We start from the raw sequence: 17,840 nt of genomic DNA, 5'->3' as shown, positions 1-17,840 counted from the left end.
TTAAAGCTATAACATCAAGGCAAAGTAAATGACATAGTACTTACTACTGTATGCAACAAAATATAACATATATATTCTTATGTAAATTAGGTGCCAAACTTTACAATCCTCGGGAGAATGGACAATAAGTAAAACATAAAATAGGTACCTCAGACAGGATCAGGCAGTTACTGGCAGACAAAGTGGATGATGTGTGAGAGCAGGTAACAAGCTCATCTGTGGGCCCAATGGTGATCCACTTTTCCTGTCAGTGCACGTTTGGTAGGATCCCATCTGGGTGTGGCCGAGATCCTGGGTTTCGGCACCATTTAATACAGAATAACTTTTCAATCTCCCAAGGATGCCGCAGCAACTTTCTATAATTTTAAAGAAAGCTCATTATGGCAATAAGAGCTCTGATCATTAATAGAACAGAAATGTCCCATTGTGGCAAGTGTTTATTCTTATAGGAAAAAGGAATAATAAAGCGGGATGATAGGTGGTCACTACAGAACTAATCCAAATCAGACATTTAGCAGAAAAACAATCAGAATGAAGCAAATTGTTAAACTGAAACTACAACGAACAGGGCTGTTGCAAAGAAGATAAAAGAAAGACCGTTCATTTCAGGGTAATAAACCCAAGTCTAATTATGTTGATCTTGTTTTGTTATAAAAGCAATTGGTCTTTGTATCCTCTAAAGTATAATATATTTGACTCCTTTTTTGGCATTGTAAAAGTATTCATTACGGTTGTTAATGAGTCGCTTTACAAGATCATACTGTGGGAAAGACAGTTTTCTGTTTTAAAGGTTGAATCGTGCAATAAAAAAAGATATCTAAAGGTATATCGCCTATATAGATTTATTAAAACGTATCATTATCCAATGTAATGCAGGAGTGTATCAACAAAGATTGCTCCATAATGTCTTTTTAAACATCTAGGCTGCACTGGAAACCGCTAATTTCTTCAGGTGATCCATAAAAACTTGTAAACTGACATCATCTGTGAGAATAGGGGCCCCAGTTTCCTGCAATGAAATTTATTTAAGAATATATCATTTTGTAAAAAGCATCCATATAATGTATTGACAGAAATAATTACATGTAGCATGTATAGTACATTTTAAAAATAATTTTTACTGAACTGAACTGAAGCTTAATGGCATTTTCCAGGCTCAAGAGAAATTTCTGCAGTCACTGTGTGACTGCACATTGCAGAAAGCCAATACAAATGGTTGATCACAAAAATGGCACACTTGCAGCCACAAGCTGTTCTGTTTCTCTCAATAGAACAAATGTGTGACTATTGGCATTGGAAATGTAAATGTAGCATCAGCGTCTCTGCCCCCTGCCAGGCAGAGACGCCGTCCCCCTTACCGCCGCGGTCCTGCTCCAGCGTCTTCCGGCCTCGCTGCTGCTGGTGCACACAGCTTCCCTGGCTCTGTGCTTAGGGCGCGCACGCTCCCTCCCTCTTAAAGAGGCCGCGAGCGACGTCCTAAAAAGTCCCCGGCCAATCACCAGAGGGCTTTCCCTATAAGAGTGTAACGGGTCCGGGTGGTGGAACCTCTGTGCCGAGGTGCAAGGAGGGACCCAGAGGGGCGTAACTAGGTATCAACCCGAACCGACCCTGGTCGGACGGCGGCTAACGACTCCGTGACCAGGGAAGATCCAAGCAGAGGGACCAGGTGCTACTCTGGGGACGACCTTGTAGAGAGCAGGTGGCTCCCACGGGTCAGATGGCTGAGACTGACCGGTATGACGGATGGACACAGCAAGCAGGCAGAAGTCTCTGAGTTAGCTGACAGGTGGTCACGGCACGTGATGGCAGAGCAGGCTGAAGTCTCTGGGTTAGCAGACGGGTGGTCACGGCAAGTGACAGCAGGAGCCTCCAGGTAGGCTATCAGGTGGTCACGGCAAGTGACTGCCAAGCAGGCAGAAGTCTCTAGGTTTAGCCGACGGGTGGTCACAGCAAGTGACAGCAAGAGCCTCCAGGTAGGCTAGCAGGTAACAGGCGAGTGCTCCCAGGTGAGCAGGCTATCAGGCACGGCAGGTAGCAGGCAGGTAACTGGCAGGTGCTTCCTGGTAGGCAGGCGGGCTTGCCCATAGACAGACTGGCGGGTAGAGCGGAAGGCAGACTGTCGGGCTGGAGAGTAGGAAGGCTGGCGGACTGGAACAGAAGTCAGGCTGGCAACGGGACCTGAGGGCTGAAGCAGAGGTAATATACTGTGCAACAACTTTGCTCGGGCACCTCCATTTTGGAGGAGGTGCTTTATATATGGGAGGTCCTCCGGCAATTGGCCGGGGACTCCTTAGGACGGCGCGCACGGTCCATTTAAGAGAGGGGGAGCGCGCGCGCACGCGCCCTAAGCACAGTGCCCGGGAAGGAGCGCGCGCCGGCAGCAGCGAGGAGGGGAGCGCTGGAGGACGCCGCGCCAGGAGCGGGAAGATGAGAGGGACGGTGTCTCTGCCTAGCAGTGGGTAGAGACGCCGATGCTACAAAGAGGCACCTCCTCCAATATGGAGGTGCCCGTGCAAGGTTGTTGCTTTGTGATTCTTACTTTGCTTCAGCCCCCAGATCCTCTGTAAATCAGGCCTGTTCACCAGTCTGATCTTCTGCTCAGTCCGCTAGCCTGTCTTCTCTTCAGCCCGACAGTCTGTCTACAGTCCAGTCCGCCAGTCTGTCTATGGGCTCTGCCCGCCTGCTTACCTGGAAGCACCTGCCGGTTACCTGCCGTGCCTGCCTGCCCGCTTACCTGGAAGCACCCGCCTGTTACCTGCCGTGCCTGCCAGCCCGCTTACCTGGAAGCACCAGCCAGCTATCAGTTGTGCCGCCAGCTTGCCTACTCAAAACACTCGCCTGACTATCTATCTGCCTAATCAGCCTGCTTGTCTACCCGGACCAGCGGTCAGCCTGCCAGCCGAAGCTCATCCGCTGTACCGGTCAGTTCCTGCCTTCTCACCTGTGGGAGTCACCTGCTCTCATACAAGGTTAGTCCCAGAGTGGCACCTGTTCCCTCTGCTCTGTTCCTCCCGGGTTCACGGATTTGACTGAGCCGCCGTGCGACCTTGGTCGGACCGAGTTGATACTTAGTCACGCCCCTCTGGCCCCTCCTTGCACCGCAGCACAGAGGTTCTACCACCCGGATACGTAACAGTAAATGCACATTGAACACTGTCACGATTCAAGAAATCTCTCTCAATTTCTCATATGCTTAGAAATTTGCTTTAACCTTAGAGGGGGTGTCCGGGACTTTAACATTAATGGCCTATCCTTAGAATAGGTCATTTATTACCTGGCACCCACGCCGATCAGCTGTTCTCAACATTGGCAGCGGCCGGTACTGCTCAGCTCTGTCAATGGAATAATGGCCTCAGTCAGGTACTGCACATCCGCCCCAATTAATTCCAATGGGGACAGTTAAAGGGTTTATCCAAGACTATTTTTTTTTTAACTATGGGCCTAAAAATTAACAGGCAGGCAGGAGCTACCTAGCTGCCTCTTGTGCCCGGTGCTTATCTCTGCCAGAACAGAGCAGTCACACACCGCTCCTACCGGTTATTCAGCAGCTTCCCCTGATGTCACGTTGACAGAGCAGCGGCTTCTTTTTCACTCTGTTCTGTTGACAGAACGTGACTGCCCACATAATGCTGATTGACATCCGGCTCCCCTCTGCCTAATTGCAGGGAGCCAGCTATCGATCAGTATGACGTCACCAGTCACGCCCTGTCAACAGTGCGGAAGAGGGAAAAATGCTCTTTTGAAGTTGAGGAACTGAATTTCCACCAGGAGCAGTCAGTGATCGCTCTGTGCCAATGCCGGGTAGAACAGCCAAGTAGTGAGCAACTATCTGCCTGTTTTTGTTTTTTTTTTACTATGGGTTTAAAATCTAAGTCCTGAATAAACACTTTAAAGGGGTTGTCCACTACTTTATATGATCCCCCAATGTATTCCCCCAGGGCCCAAAAGTATTTCTCTAAATACCTTGTGGTGCTTTTTCTGCCTGTGAGCGGCGTTATCACTGGCCGCTCACAGGCATCACGTGACCCGCGGCTGCAGCCGGCGCTGACATCCGCTGACGTCACGACAAGTCCAGACTGCAGCCGAAGGTCCCTCTTCCGCGTTCCACTGGTGGCTGCTGGGTTGTGGGCGGGGTTACCCAGCACGTCACAGCCGGCATCCACCGCGCGCTCTGCCTCTCCCCATTCATTGGGAAAGCGCGCGGTGGATACTGGGTGTGACATGCTGGGTAATCCGCCCAGCGTCCACCGCGGAGAACGCGTCACTGATGTCATGCCTCACTTGACGTGACATCAGTGACGGGTCACGTTATCCCTCTGAGCGGCCAGCGATAGCGCCACTCACAGGCAGAAAAGGCACCGCAAGGTATTTACATAAACACTTCTGGGCTCCGGGGGGATACATTGGAGGTTCATAAAAAGTAGTGGACAACTTCTTTAATAGGCAGCGGTGCCGCACCACAACAATCAGACAATGACGACCTGTATTCTAAGGGTAAGTCTCTAATGTTCAAGTCCCGGACAACCTTTTCAACTTATCTAACCTTTTCTTAAAGGGGAACCGTCATTTTATTTTCCATAAAAAAGGGAAGGAGGAGGGACGAGCTAGAAATAGCTGAAATCAAAAACAGACATGCCACTGAAAATTTTACTGAAATGGCAGTTGGATATTAAGCTTTATTTAAGAAGCACTCCTCCTCCTCCCTTCAAAGTTTTTATCCTCTTAATATATTACAATCGTCATATTTTATAGCACTGTGTACTTACAATTGCTCATTTTGCCTTTCTACCCAGTTAATTCTTCTCCTTTCCATTAGGTCTATGGCATCATGTGATTAAAATCTGGCTAGCTGAATCCTTCTAAGGTCTATGTAGAAACAGGAAGTCAATTTTCCCTGCATAAGTCATGAGTCACTGCAAAAGTCCCTGGACAGAGAAGGGATCAGCTGGGTCAGGAGCAGAAGAGGGGAAGGAGTCCTGCAGGGACAAGAGACTTCCTGCTATTGTCATAGAGCAGAGAAAAAAGTAGAATTAACTGGGTAAAAAGGCAAAATGAGCAATCGTAAGTGCACAGTGCTATATAATATGATGATTGTAATATATTAAGAGGATAGAAATTTTGAAGGGAGGAGGAGTGCTTCTTTAACTAAAGCTTAGCTATTACTCTTTATATATATCAAAAAATAAAATAAAAAAAGTAATTACAAACATAGCATTCCTTTAACTTTACTCATTGTTGCAGAAATTTTGCTATATGTAACATTATTTAAAAAGGGATTCTCGCTCTAGACAGTAAAGCTGTGGCTAGACAGTCTTTTTCCATGACACAGATTGAGCGGCCAAATATTCTACGCTGCAGCATAATGCAGGTGAGTGTGGCTGTACTGCGACAAGACTACTGTATCAAGCTAATAGTAAGGACCAGTTGGATTTTTTGTGATTTGTTAGTTGTGGTACATCCACATTATGCTGCAATTTAGCAGCCGCACAAAGCAAAATTTGGCCATATGACCCGTGCAGTGGGCAAAATCGCCATCTACCCAAGCCTTATTGCTTATCCACAAGCATGCTCGACATGTGCAGACATCTCTTTATTTATTCTTAACCTTCATGTGATGCCTATGAGCTGCCCCCGCCAGGCAGGAAGAGGGGTTCCCATTACAGAGATAGTTGAAGGTCCTGTGGACCTGCCATCAATGTCTGGTGAAAATACCTGTTAAAGGGAACTTGTCAGCTGATTCATGCTGCCAAAACCGCCTACCTTACAAGACTGACGTGATGCAGAATAGACCTGTCAATCTAGCCAGAGAAACCTGAGAGGACATGCCTCTTGGACTAATCACCTTGTCCTCGTCCATGTTTTATACTATGTTATTCTTTTAGAGTAAAACATATGTTTGTAGTGCAGTAGCTGGTCTGGGACTCGTGCTGCCGGGGTGGTGGTGTCACGCTGTCTCTGTATACTGGAGGTAGGGGGCCTAAGCTGACCCTAAGCTGGGGCCCTGACTAATCCCTCAACATGGAGGTACTGTTAAAGGTACAGAGGTCCAGGCCGCCAGCGTAACCCCTACCTCCTGAGGATCCCTGCACCTAAGTAATCTAGTCCTGAGAAGGACCCCGATCACAACAAAAGAGGACAAGTAATAATATGCCCACACACAGTACTTAGACGAACGAGACAGTACAAGGGAAAAACCAAAACCACCTTGCATACAAAAACTACACAACTACAACAGAGGGAACACCAACGGGAAAGGAGATAAATGATAAAGCGAGGAAGGGAAAAACCACTCCAAATACACTTATCTCAGAAACTCCAAATACCACGATCCGCTCTGTAAGTCTGTATGAAATGCTTTCACCGACACTTCCCAAACAGACCAGCAGGCATTTGAAGGAGACTCATTACAGCAGCATTGATTGCAGCTGGGCGAGGCTGGACCTCGTCTAGCACAGAGAGAGAGAGAATTAACTCCCTCACTGCCGAAAACACAAAGCACCAAAAAGTCAGCTGCGAGAAGTCAGGCTGTGTAATCGTGACGATCTTCGTGGCGACACACCCGTGACAGTACCCCCCCTTCTACGAGGGGCCTCCGGACCCTCAGGGCCAGGTTTATCCGGGTGAGTCGTGTGGAAGGCCCGAACTAATCGGTCTGCATTAATATCCGACGCAGGAACCCACATCCTCTCCTCAGGACCATACCCTTTCCAATGAACCAGGTTCTGAAGGGACCGGCGATTAAAACGTGAATCGATGACCCTTGATACCTGGAACTCCAAGTTACCATTGACCACTACTGGAGGGGGAGGTAAAGGTGACGGTACCACCGGCGCCACATACCTCTTAAGCAACGATCTGTGGAACACGTTGTGAATTTTAAACGTAGGGGGGAGGTCAAGACGGAATGCCACCGGATTAATAATAGAACTGATTCTGTACGGCCCGATGAACCTGGGACCCAGTTTCCAGGAGGGAACCTTAAGTTTAATATTCCTGGTAGACAACCATACCAGATCGTTCACACTTAGGTCCGGACCAGACACTCTCCTCCTATCAGCCATACGTTTGTATCGGTTCCCCATAGTATTCAGATTCTTCAGCACCCCTCTCCATACTGAAGCGAGTGATGAGGAAAATCGTTCCTCCTCAGGAACCCCCGAAGAGCCCCCCCTACTGAAAGTACAAAACTGGGGGTGAAAACCATATGCCCCAAAAAACGGGGACTTACCAGTGGACTCGCTCCGCCTATTATTAAGAGCAAACTCTGCCAGAGGTAAGAAAGAAGCCCAGTCCTCCTGGTTCTCTGACACAAAACACCGGAGATATGTCTCCAAGCTCTGGTTCATACGTTCCGTCTGACCATTGGTCTGAGGGTGAAAAGCCGATGAGAATGACAAATGCATCCCCCGCCGTGCACAAAACGCCTTCCAGAACTTGGACACAAACTGAGACCCCCGATCAGACACCACATCGGAGGGTACCCCGTGAAGCCTCACAATCTCCCCAATGAACACCTGCGCAAGAGTTTTAGCATTAGGGAGAGCCGGAAGAGCGATAAAATGTGCCATCTTGCTGAACCTGTCCACTACAACGAGTATGACCGTTTTACCCGAAGACGGAGGGAGGTCCGTAATAAAGTCCATAGACAGATGAGTCCAAGGACGCTCCGGGATCTTCAAAGGTAAGAGGGCCCCAGACGGACGGGTATGTGAGGTCTTAGAGCACGCACAAACCCCACAGGACGCGACAAAAGTTACCACCTCCCTATGTAAGTTAGGCCACCAAAACCGACGCGAGAGGAGATCCACAGTTGCTTTACTCCCCGGGTGTCCTGCCAAAACTGAGTTATGGTGTGCCTCGATCACCTTTTGTCGCAACTGATCTGGAACAAACAGTCTCCCCGGAGGTCCAACAGGGGCGTCCCCCTGAGCCTCCAATACCTCCTCCTCCAGCTCAGAGCATACTGCCGAAACCACCACCCCCTCCTGAAGGATAGGAATCGGGTCGTCCGTATTCCCGGCCCCAGGGAAACTGCGAGATAAGGCATCCGCCTTTACATTTTTTGACCCAGGACGATATGTAACGACAAAATTAAACCTGGTAAAAAACAATGACCACCTAGCTTGTCTGGGATTCAGACGTTTCGCGGACTCCAGATATAGCAGGTTCTTGTGATCGGTGATGACGGTGACCGGATGAACTGCCCCCTCCAAAAAATGGCGCCACTCCTCAAAAGCTAACTTAATGGCCAAGAGTTCCCTATTGCCGACATCGTAATTCCTCTCAGCGGACGACAATTTTTTAGAGAAAAAGGCGCACGGATGCCACTTACCAGGGGACGAACCTTGTGACAATACTGCTCCCACCCCTACCTCAGAAGCGTCTACCTCTACAATGAATGGCTGTGACGCATCAGGTTGAATGAGTATGGGTGCCGAGGCAAAACATTTTTTCAAGCAGGAGAATGCTTGACAAGCCTTGTCAGACCACCTAGAAAAATCCGTCCCCTTTTTAGTCATGTCTGTGAGAGGCTTAACCATGGACGAGAAATTACGAATGAACTTCCGGTAATAATTAGCAAACCCCAGGAAACGTTGTAGTGCCTTAAGATTCTCTGGCCGATCCCACTCAAGAACTGCCCGCACTTTCCCAGGGTCCATACGAAAACCGGACGCTGAAACCAGGAAGCCTAAAAACTGGAGTTCCTGTACGGCGAACACACACTTTTCCCATTTGGCATACAGTTTATTATCCCGCAAGATCTGTAACACCTGCCTAACGTGCTCCTGATGAGACACCAGATCCGGCGAGTAAATTAAGATATCATCCAGATATATGACAACAAACTGTCCCACCAGGCGGCGAAAAATGTCATTAACAAAGTGTTGGAACACCGCCGGGGCATTAGTCAGACCGAATGGCATGACAAGGTTCTCATAATGCCCCTCCGGAGTGTTAAACGCCGTCTTCCACTCATCCCCCTCCTTCATCCTAATCAGATTGTACGCCCCCCTGAGATCCAACTTAGAGAACCATTTGGCGCCCACGATCTGATTAAAGAGATCGGGAATAAGTGGGAGTGGATACGGATCTCGGACCGTAATCCGATTAAGTTCACGGAAATCCAGGCAAGGGCGTAGGCCTCCATCTTTCTTCTTAACAAATAAGAACCCCGCAGCCACCGGTGAAGATGAAGGTCTAATATGCCCCTTAGCCAGACTTTCTGAAATATAATCCTTCATGGCCTGCCTCTCAGGACCAGAAAGGTTATACAACCTAGCTTTAGGTAACTTGGCCTCAGGGAGCAGTTTTACAGAACAGTCATACTCGCGATGAGGAGGTAGTTCCTGACACCCTTTCTCCGAGAATACATCCTCAAAGTCCGCCAGAAATGGAGGTAAGACCCAAGGAGTAACCGCACCGATGAACGTGTTCATGCAGTTTTTATTACAGAAACTACTCCATTGGCTTATCTCTCTGGTTTGCCAATTAATAACCGGGTTATGCTTAGTTAACCAAGGAAGGCCCAACACTATAGGAGTGGGAAGACCCTCCAACACGTAGCAAGACAACAGTTCTTTATGTATCGCCCCCACTTGAAGTTTTACGTCATGCACAGCTTGCAAAAAACTTCCCTGACCGAGAGGCCTGGCATCGATCGAGAATATGGGGATGGGTTTAGCCAACTCACTCAATCGCATACCTTGAACCCGGGCAAACCGAGCATCAACTAGATTAGCCCCGGCCCCACTATCCAGAAGAACAGATATCCTCTCAGTTCTCGTACCCACCACCACCTCCGCCGGTACGAGAAACTGAGACGAACCTAGGGACGAAATACCTAGTCCCAGATTGCCGTCCACCACACAACCTGGGATCAGCAGTTTTCCGACGACTCTTCACTCTGCAAGGGACGGGATGGACACCCCCCAATAAAATGTCCCTTTCTCCCGCAGAAGAAACACCTTCCTGTCTTATGGCGCACCACCGGTCCCCTCCCCCGAAATGATGTCCCTCCTAATTGCATAGGCTCCTCTGGACTGACCAGGGGAACCACCATATGAGGGGACCTTGTAGGAGGTGGAGTCATCACAGGGGGTCGAGTTATCCCGCACCTCTCCCGAAGCCGTCTGTCAACGCGAATAGCCAGGGCCATAGCGGCTTCCAGTGACGCGGGGGAGTCGTACTGTGCCAACACATCCTGTAATTTGTCGGATAAACCCTGACAAAACTGGCTCCTAAGAGCCGGGTCATTCCACTGGGTGTCCGTGGCCCACCTACGGAACTCCGAACAGAATTCCTCCGCCGGACGATCTCCCTGCTGGATCCTACGTAACTTAGACTCAGCAAGGGAGATCCGATCTGGGTCATCATATACGAGTCCCAGAGCAGCGAAAAACCTATCCACTGACTGGAGAGCCGGGGAGCCCGGGGGAAGAGAGAACGCCCAAGATTGTCGGTCCCCTTGTAGGAGCGAGATGACAATTCCCACCCTTTGTTCTTCACTCCCCGATGACCGAGGCCGCAGCCGAAAGTACAATTTGCATGCCTCCCGGAAAACAAAAAACTTGTCCCGCCCCCCAGTGAACCTGTCAGGGAGAGCTACTTTAGGTTCTGGTCCGGCTTGCTCCTGAGGATGCAAAACCTTGGACCTAACGTCCGCCAGCTCCATGGACAAACTCTGCAACTGCCGAGCTAGACCGGCTACTGGATCCATGGTAGCTGGAGAAAAACTAAGTGGGTCGGTGAAAATGACACGCTGTCTCTGTATACTGGAGGTAGGGGGCCTAAGCTGACCCTAAGCTGGGGCCCTGACTAATCCCTCAACCTGGAGGTACTGTTAAAGGTACAGAGGTCCAGGCCGCCAGCGTAACCCCTACCTCCTGAGGATCCCTGCACCTAAGTAATCTAGTCCTGAGAAGGACCCCGATCACAACAAAAGAGGACAAGTAATAATATGCCCACACACAGTACTTAGACGAACGAGACAGTACAAGGGAAAAACCAAAACCACCTTGCATACAAAAACTACACAACTACAACAGAGGGAACACCAACGGGAAAGGAGATAAATGATAAAGCGAGGAAGGGAAAAACCACTCCAAATACACTTATCTCAGAAACTCCAAATACCACGATCTGCTCTGTAAGTCTGTATGAAATGCTTTCACCGACACTTCCCAAACAGACCAGCAGGCATTTGAAGGAGACTCATTACAGCAGCATTGATTGCAGCTGGGCGAGGCTGGACCTCGTCTAGCACAGAGAGAGAGAGAATTAACTCCCTCACTGCCGAAAACACAAAGCACCAAAAAGTCAGCTGCGAGAAGTTAGGCTGTGTAATCGTGACGATCTTCGTGGCGACACACCCGTGACAGGTGGGCAGCATGTATCAGCTCACAGGTTCCCTTTAATACACTAAAATATTATTCACTGGACGAATAAAAAAAATCACAGATCTGCATAAATACTGACCTGTCCCCAGCCATACATATTGCTATGAGTCTGGGAAGGGTTCACTTATGAGAAAGCAGAAAGCGTGCCTGGAAAATAAAACAAAAGTAGATTAGAAGTCCAATATAGTATTTTATAATCATGTGTTTTCTTGGGTATCATTATCTGTGAAAAAGTGTCAAGTTAAAACACAAAGCGTGGGTCAGATAATAATATACATGTCTAGCAATCAGGAGGAAGATGTTCTCCTTGCTTCCTTCTTTCATGTTCTACACGATTCTTACATATATAGACAGTTTTTTGTTATCCATTCACAAGATATTATTCATTATATTGCTCATCACTGGCCGTTCTCTCACCTCTTTCCCCAACTTAATTAACCATCCCCCATCCCCCAAACCGACCTACAAACTGAGTTGTGGTTGGCGATAAAACCTGAATTATTATAGATAGTCGGATCCTGTAATTCTCTGCTTCCCGCAAATGTAACAATTTTTTATTTTAATTTTAAAAAATGCCCCTAGTGCCATATGTGGAGGCAGGGAAGGGTTTTTTCCCCTAATATAGAGCTATATGTGGTCTAGAGCAGCAAATCAGGGGGACGATCACTGTAAAAGATGAGAGCCGGCAGCACCATTTTATTTTAACCCATTCACCCCCTGGCGATTTTCCGTTTTCGTTTTATCCTCCCTTTCTTCCAGGAGCCATAACTTTTTTTTAACTTTTATTCTGCCACATAGTGTACTGGAAAACGGGGAAAACAATTCCAAGTGCAGTGAAATTGCACCTCCACAATGTTTTTTGCTTTTTTTTATTTACCATGTTCAATATATGGTAAAACTGATCTGGCAATTTACTTCTCTAGGTCAATACGAGTGCATAGATACCAAACATGTACTGAATATAAAAATACCAGAAATATGGACAATACCAGGGACCATAATCCCAAAAAGTAGATGGAGAACTCCCAATACAGTTAGGAAACAAAAAGACGAAAAATGGAGTATGTTGACCTCAAAATATATATGAAATAGTAAAAAAAAGCCTATTTAATTAAAAATGTAATTTTATTGAAAAAGTCAAAAGAATTAATAGGCAACATTACAATAAGTAATCAGACCAAAAATTAGTAGTAGGTCACATGGTGAGGACACAAAAAATGTGATAACGTGAAAGACACATAAATGTCATAGGTAATGGGGTAGCAAAAGAAGATTTAGTTAAATAGATGGCTTAAAGTTAGTCATCCACAAATAAAAATTCATTCAAAAGATCTGAATGTAGTAATATGGTGTAGCCACTAGATGGCACCCAAGTACAATTGTGTACAAAAACCCATTTAAATAGGGGCCAGTAGCACAGTAAGGGCAGGGACACACTGCCGTATTTCACATCCAAGGATGGCATGGTAAACCTGGTACTGGCCGGCACCGCTCCTGACCTAAGCTTGACAGCTACATAGAAATCCATCATGCTGTCATACTCAGGTCAGTCCATTCAGTGCAATGCGATCATCATCGCACGAGTTATACGGCCCGTGTGTCCCTGCCCTGAGGAAAGAAATCAAATGACACGGGCCATTTTCCGAGACCTATAACGTTTTCATTTTTCAGGATATGGGGCTGGGTGAGGGCTTATTTTTTGAGCCCTGAGCTTTAATAAAATATTGCCATGACTAATTACAATATTGTTTTTAGAACAGAAAAAAAACCTGAGTACAAAATGGCATAAAAAGTTACAGTTTTATTTAGTTAATCTGTAACTAACTTCCATTAATATATCCATAATATAAATATAATGCATGACAAGAAAGTGCAATGTGCTGGAAGAAAAACGCAGTCCACCTGCAAGGGCATATCATACCCCAGCTACAAAGAGTCCATATACATAGTGCGGTATCTTTCCAGAGATATACTGGCTAGAATAAGGCTATATATTCCAAGTGGAGCGCCGAAAAATGTATAACCCAAACCCAGGTTCACCAGATGCTTATCACAATTGTATATGGGGTCCAGGGGGACGCGGGGGACAGGTGGCAAAGGTGTCTCCTCTATCTATTAACTTTTTGTGCCATTTTGTACTCATGGTCTTTTCTGTTCTAGATGCTATATGAGTAGTCTACTCTGTCTGACCCTGGATTTACCGGGGTCTCTGCCATTGTTTCTTTAAGATATGTTGGTCATGGTTTGTACATAGAATCACAATATTGTGTTGCGTTTTGAGCTTTTTTTCCCATTACGCCGTTTACCTATCAGATTATTTTGTTATATTTTGATAGATAGGACATTTCTGAACGTAGTGATACCAAATTTGTGTATTTTTTCTTTGTGTTATTTTTAATGGGGTAAAGCGGGGGTGATTTGAACTTTTGTTTTATATTCTTTAAAACTTTTTTTTTACTTTATTTAATATTTCCCTCAGGAATTGTGAAGCTGCGATCGTCCGATCGGCTGCGCTATACATAGAAGGGCTGTATATACTGCTGTGTATAGCAGAAATCTACCACGGGCCGGCATTCACAGGAGGATGATGACAGGCACGGGGGTGATGTGGGCTCTAAAAAAGACAGGCACGTCAAATATGATGTGGTCTCTCAAAAGAAAATGGTTTTGTTAATTTTTTTGGGGGGGGGAGTTGCTGATTAACTCTTAATTTTTTTCTTTGTTGGGAAGTTAGAAGAGTTATGTTTCAAAAATGATGCTGATGTAAAGTGGACATGTGGGAAATATTTATTAATTATTTTTAGTGCTATCACTATCTGTTTTTAGGGCAAAAAGATTCAAATTTCGAAAATTGCTAATTTTTCAAAATTGTCATCAAATTTAATTATTTTAAAATAAATAAATGCAAATCATATCAACCTAAATTTACCACTAGCATGAAGTACAATGTGTCACAAAAAAAGTCTCAGAATCACCGGGATCTGTTGAAGCGTTCCAGATCATTAACTCATGAAGTGACAGTGGTCAGAACTGAAACATTTGGCTTGGTCAATAAGATGAAATCAGGCTTTGGGGTGAATGGGTTAAATAAGATACCTACTATTAATTTCATCCCTTCTCCTAGTCTATTTGTAAACCACAACAGAATAAAAACATAGCTACACATCAAAGGATTATATCATTGTGGTCACATTATATGTAAATCTTGATCACGTGTATATAAAACCCAAACTTTTGCTGTACACAAGTTTTAGCCAATCATGGAAAAAAGCTTCAAAGTAAGAGGCTTTCAAAAATAGAAATGTTAATAGTTTATTTTTATCAATTAACACAATGTAAAGTGAATAAACTTAAAATGAAATGATTATTTGGTGTCACCGCCCTTTACCTTCAAAACAATATCAATTCTTCTAAATACACTTGCACAAAATCAGAAGTTTTGAAGGATTATAGTTAATTGTATAACTAACCAATTATACCAAACAGGTGACAATGATCATACTTTCTATGTATAGGGTGAAAGAAAATCATTAACTGAAACAGAGATAGCTGTATAAGAGTCTTAACACTGGGTGAGGAATAGCCAACAAAGGTGAGGTTGTGGAAAACAGTTTCATGCCACAGGTCATACACCATAGTAAGATTGAACACAGCAACAAGACACAAGGTAATTATACTGCATCAGCAACCCTTAAAGAGGTTGTCCACTAATTTTACATCCTAAGAATAGGTCATCAATGTCAGATCTGACACGGGTCCAACACCTGGCTCCCCCACCGATCAGCTGTTAGTGGTGGGCGGCGATGGCCGCCAGCCAGAAGTACTCACTTGCAGAGCTGCTCCATCTACTTGTCATGACTGGTGCTTGTACTGCACATCTGCCTCCTATTGATTTGAATAGGAGGAGGATATGCAGAACCCTGCAGCCGCCACTACAAGTAGATGGTGAAGCTTAGCAAGTGAGTACATCCGGCCGGCGGCCATCGCTGCCACCGATAACTGATCGGCAGGGCTGCCGGGTGTCGGACTTTGGCCGATCAGACATTGATGACCTATCCTAAGGGTAGGCCATCAATGTTAATGTAGTGGACAACCTATTTAATGCAAACTAAGTGATGGCACCCTTCTCCCCTCGCCTTGCTTTGTACTTAAGATCTCTCCCAGGCAAAGATTTCAAAAGAGTCAGGTTTAAGAATGTGCGGATCAAGCTCTTTTGAAGAAGCACCAAGAATTTGGTAACCATAGGCGCAGTGGTCAGCCTAGAAAACTTAGTGTAGCAGGTGAAAAACACATTATGATTGCTTATATCCCGTAAAAATCTGAAGATGTCCAGCAGTGCCATCAGAGAAGAACAGACAGTGGGACCCGGCTTTTTGCCGGCACCAGTCGTCACGTAGATGATGTTTTATGCAGTCTTCCAGTAGGAGAATATATACAAGTTTGTGTATTTTATACAAATTCTGACATTTGTGAATCGGAATGTGCTGGGATTGATTCCTGGCCGGGAGCACATGGATATTCTGAAAAAAATCCTTGCTCCAGCAACACAGGTGAATGATTCCAAAAATAAGACACAGTACTTGTGACCGTTATAGGGATTGGAGTCTTAAGAATTATAAAGGAAATAAAACAGTGTTTTTTTCTGACACAATACAGTTGTAACTACTATCAGGTAGTGGATGTAATTAGGAAACATTTCTTGATTTTACATACAGATCCTGTCCTTACACAAATATAGAAAATGGCTGTAAATTTGTATCCAAAAGAGGTTTATCAATCAGCAATAATGTGTCTCCAAGCAACAGGTTCCTTTTTTTTAATTGTGTAAGAAAATACAATTGTAATAAAACAATTTTGAGGCTTAAGTACACAAAACAGTACTGCTCATATGTGAATGCCATATGGATGCCATATAGATTCATCTGAAAATTGTGCTAGTAAGTTCATTGTCTACCTGATAAACAGTGAAGCCATAACATATACTGTATGTTGGTCCATCAAGGTCATTGTGTAAATGGATAGAGGAGCAGATTTACAATGTCCAAAATCCCACAAGAAGTGTGGCAGGAGCATGAAGACACATTATGCCACCCCACAACTTACATCAATCCTTGGAGTAGGACCAATGTGACATTGTTTCTTGAAGGCCTCTTTACCAACACGGTCCAGATGGAGACTGGAGGCTGGAGTGAAGCAACAGAGGCTGGAATTGTGGTCTATTCTCTATCGGTGAGTCCCGCTTTTATCCTGGACGCAATGATAGCTGCAGACTATGCGCTTCATACAGCTGTCAAAATCCACTCCAAACCTGACATTGTCAAGTCAAAAGGATGCAAAAAAACATGTAGGAACCTTGCAAAAATGCTTAAAACTGTCTTCAAATCACTTCAAAAACTGAGTTAGATCTGAAAATCTTATCCAAAAAATACATGGAATATTGATTTCTCTAAAAAAAAAAAAAAAAAAAAAAAAAAAACATACTGGATTTTTCCTCCACACAGAAAGTCTCTGTGAACATCCCCATAACGCACACTAAGTGATGGCTCCTCCACCCCTCGCCTTGCACTTCAGCAATGAAAATTATATCAAAAGTAGGCTATGAAAAAGTAGGGGCCTGATCCTGGTATAGAGTGAGGAGTAATTGCCCATGCAATGTGACTGCCTTTACAATGTTATGAAAACTTAGATGACTGTATGTCCTTAAAGGAGATGTCTGGGAATATGGTATTGCTCATCTATGAATAGGTCCTCCATATCAGAAGGATGGGGGTCCACTTTCCAGCACCCCCAGTAATCAGCTGTTATCAGCTACTAGGAATTTATCTTCAGAACCTCAAAGCACGTTCTACACATTGAATGTAGTTGATCTGTTCAACTCCTTTCTATGTCTACATCTGGCTTTGGCCTGACCTTGTAAGAGCTGATCTGTGGGGGTGCCTTAAGTTGGACCACCCACCCTTCTATGATCATTAATATCATGTGCCCAGACAACTCATTTTAGTGTATTTCTCCCTGTTAAAGCCTTATATTTATATCAGCGCTTACTTGGCTTCCTCCATGTTCTGTATCAACGTAACGAGGCATGGGGAAACGAGAGTAAAGGATCTCCTGTCCATCATCAACAGGGGCCTGAAGCAAATGTCGGAAATTCTCATACTCAGGCATATCTTGATAGCCTGCTTTCCTCCACTGTGCAATAGTCTAGATTAAACCAGGACAAGGAGAAGAAGTTAACTAAAAATATTAACAATATGAATTAAACACAAAACTGATAGATGCAAAAATATTCAATTACTGCATATGACAAGAGTCAAACTTACCTCACCATGATAAATAAGTGTGAAGACACAGGGTCAGTGGGTGCTCTCGTCCACTGGCCCAGCCGCCTTTAGAAAGACAACATGGACCAGGGCTCATCCCCAACTGAACGCCCGAACTCCTCAA

General features: G+C 45.4%; 1 pseudogene; it reads right to left on the bottom strand.

The window, feature by feature from the left end:
• Window positions 1-919: 919 nt before the first annotated feature.
• The window catches only part of LOC141155389 (protein transport protein Sec23A-like), a 218,150-nt pseudogene continuing 201,229 nt past the window's right edge, over window positions 920-17,840 (bottom strand).

The sequence above is a fragment of the Phyllobates terribilis genome, unplaced genomic scaffold, assembly GCF_046119375.1.
Source record: "Phyllobates terribilis strain yellow unplaced genomic scaffold, ASM4611937v1 Scaffold_7__3_contigs__length_470593459, whole genome shotgun sequence".
Taxonomy (NCBI): Eukaryota; Metazoa; Chordata; class Amphibia; order Anura; family Dendrobatidae; genus Phyllobates; species Phyllobates terribilis.
The sequence above is the reverse complement of the archived record's forward strand: the minus strand, read 5'-3'. Positions and strand labels throughout refer to the sequence as shown.